This window comes from Arachis hypogaea, chromosome 5 (assembly GCF_003086295.3).
Source record: "Arachis hypogaea cultivar Tifrunner chromosome 5, arahy.Tifrunner.gnm2.J5K5, whole genome shotgun sequence".
In the NCBI taxonomy this organism is placed as follows: Eukaryota; Viridiplantae; Streptophyta; class Magnoliopsida; order Fabales; family Fabaceae; genus Arachis; species Arachis hypogaea.
The window spans coordinates 69,415,297-69,418,385 of NC_092040.1; the positions used below are offsets into that span (position 1 = coordinate 69,415,297).

Here is a 3,089-nt window from a genome sequence, read left to right on the forward strand (position 1 = left end):
AGATCCTGAGGTGTCAAGGAAAAGTCATCCCTGCACCAAATAGCAAGAAAAAACACGTTTTTAGCCTTTTCTGGCGTTAAACGCCGGGCTGGTGCCCATTTCTGGCGTTTAACGCCAGCTTCTTGCCCATTTCTGGCGTTTAACGCCAGTCTGGTGCCCCTTTCTGGCGTTAAATGCCCAGAATGGTGCCAGACTGGGCGTTAAACGCCCAACAGCTAACCTCACTGGCGTTTAAACGCCAGTGGGTGCGTCCTCCAGGGTGTGCTGTTTTTCTTACTGTTTTTCATTCTGTTTTTGCTTTTTTCATTAATTTTGTGACTTCTCATGATCATCAACCTACAAAAAAGATAAAATAACAAAAGAAGATAGATAAAATATAACATTGGGTTGCCTCCCAACAAGCGCTTCTTTAATGTCAGTAGCTTGACAGAGGACTCTCATGGAGCCTCACAGATATTCAGAGCCATGTTGGAACCTCCCAACACCAAACTTAGAGTTTGAATGTGGGGGTTCAACACCAAACTTAGAGTTTGGTTGTGGCCTCCCAACACCAAACTTAGAGTTTGACTGTGGGGGCTCTGTTTGGCTCTGTTTTGAGAGAAGCTCTTCATGCTTCCTCTCCATGATGACAGAGGGATATCCTTGAGCCTTAAACACCAAGGATTCTTCATTCACTTGAATGATCAACTCTCCTCTATCAACATCAATCACAGCCCTTGCTGTGGCTAGGATGGGTCTGCCAAGGATGATGGATTCATCCTTGCACTTCCCAGTCTCTAGGACTATGAAATCAGTAGGGATGTAATGGTCTTCAACTTTAACCAGAACATCCTCTACAAGTCCATGGGCTTGTTTTCTTGAATTGTCTGCCATCTCTAGTGAGATTTTTGCAGCTTGCACCTCAGAGATCCCTAACTTCTCCATTACAGAGAGAGGCATGAGGTTTACACTTGACCCTAAGTCACACAAGGCCTTCTTGAAGGTCATGGTGCCTATGGTACAAGGTATTGAAAACTTCCCAGGATCCTGTCTCTTTTGAGGCAGTTTCTGCCTAGACAAGTCATCCAGTTCTTTGGTGAGCAAAGGGGGTTCATCCTCCCAAGTCTCATTTCCAAATAACTTGTCATTCAGCTTCATGATTGCTCCAAGGTATTTAGCAACTTGCTCTTCAGTGACATACTCATCCTCTTCAGAGGAAGAATACTCATCAGAGCTCATGAATGGCAGAAGTAAGTCCAGTGGAATCTCTATGGTCTCATTTTGAGCCTCAGATTCCCATGGTTCCTCATTGGGGAACTCATTGGAGGTCAGTGGACGTCCAGTGAGGCCTTCCTCAGTGGCGTTCACTGCCTCTTCTCCTTCCCAAAATTTGGCCATGTTGATGGCCTTGCACTCTCCTTTTGGATTTTCTTCTGTATTGCTTGGGAGAGTACTAGGAGGGAGTTCAGTAATCTTCCTGCTCAGCTGACCCACTTGTCCTTCCAAGTTTCTGATGGAGGACCTTGTTTTAGTCATGAAACTTTGTGTGGTTTTGATTAGATCAGAGACCATGGTTGCTAAGTCAGAGGTATTCTGCTTAGAACTCTCTGTCTGTTGCTGAGAAGATGATGGAAAAGGCTTGCTATTGCTAAACCTGTTTCTTCCACCATTATTGTTATTGAAACCTTGTTGAGGTCTCTGTTGATCCTTCCATGAGAGATTTGGATGATTTCTCCATGAAGGATTATAGGTGTTTCCATAGGGTTCTCCCATGTAATTCACTTCTTCCATTGAAGGGTTCTCAGGATCATAAGCTTCTTCCTCAGATGAAGCTTCCTTAGTACTGCTTGGTGCATTTTGCATTCCAGACAGACTTTGAGAAATCATATTGACTTGTTGAGTCAATATTTTGTTCTGAGCCAATATGGCATTCAGAGTGTCAATCTCAAGAACTCCTTTCTTCTGACTAGTCCCATTGTTCACAGGATTTCTTTCAGAAGTGTACATGAATTGGTTATTTGCAACCATTTCAATCAGTTCTTGAGCTTCAGTAGGCGTCTTCTTCAGATGAAGAGATCCTCCTGCAGAGCTATCCAAAGACATCTTGGACAGTTCAGAGAGACCATCATAGAAAATACCTATGATGCTCCATTCAGAAAGCATATCAGAAGGACACTTTCTGATTAATTGTTTGTATCTTTCCCAAGCTTCATAGAGGGATTCTCCTTCCTTCTGTCTGAAGGTTTGGACTTCCACTCTAAGCTTACTCAATTTTTGAGGTGGAAAGAACTTTGCCAAGAAGGCATTGACTAGCTTTTCCCAAGAGTCCAGGCTTTCTTTAGGTTGAGAGTCCAACCATGTCCTAGCTCTGTCTCTTACAGCAAAAGGGAATAGCATAAGTCTGTAGACCTCAGGGTCAACCCCATTAGTCTTGACAGTGTCACAGATTTGCAAGAACTCAGCTAAAAACTGATGAGGATCTTCCAATGGAAGTCCATGGAACTTGCAATTCTGTTGCATTAGAGAAACTAATTGAGGCTTAAGCTCAAAGTTGTTTGCTCTAATGGCAGGGATAGAGATGCGTCTCCCATAGAAATCGGGAGTAGGTGCAGTAAAGTCACCCAGCACCTTCCTTGCATTGTTGGCATTGTTGTTTTCAGCTGCCATGTGTTCTTCTCCTTTGAAGAATTCGGTCAGGTCCTCTAAAGAGAGTTGTGCTTTGGCTTCTCTTAGCTTTCTCTTCAAGGTCCTTTCAGGTTCAGGATCAGCCTCAACAAGAATGCCTTTGTCTTTGCTCCTGCTCATATGAGAGAGAAGAGAACAAGAAATGTGGAGTCCTCTATGTCACAGTATAGAGATTCCTTGAAGTGTCAGAGGAAAAGAAGAGTAGAAGACAGAAGTAGAAAATTCGAACTTATCAAAGAAGATGGAGTTCGAATTTTGCATTAAGGGATAGTGTTAGTCCATAAATAGAAGGATATGAGAAGGAGGGAAGTAATTTTCGAAAATTAAGTGAAAAATTTTGAAAACATTTTTGAAAAACATTACTTAATTTTCAAAAATGAAAGTGGAAAAGAAATCAAGTGATTTTTTGAAAAAGATGTGGTTAA

General features: G+C 42.4%; 1 non-coding gene across 1 annotated transcript; it reads left to right on the plus strand.

The window, feature by feature from the left end:
• The first annotated feature begins 2,136 nt into the window (after window positions 1-2,136).
• Window positions 2,137-2,244, plus strand: LOC112804878 (small nucleolar RNA R71). The gene has a single exon (XR_003203496.1). It is a non-coding gene; the product is annotated as a small nucleolar RNA R71 (small nucleolar RNA).
• The last annotated feature ends 845 nt before the right edge of the window (window positions 2,245-3,089 follow it).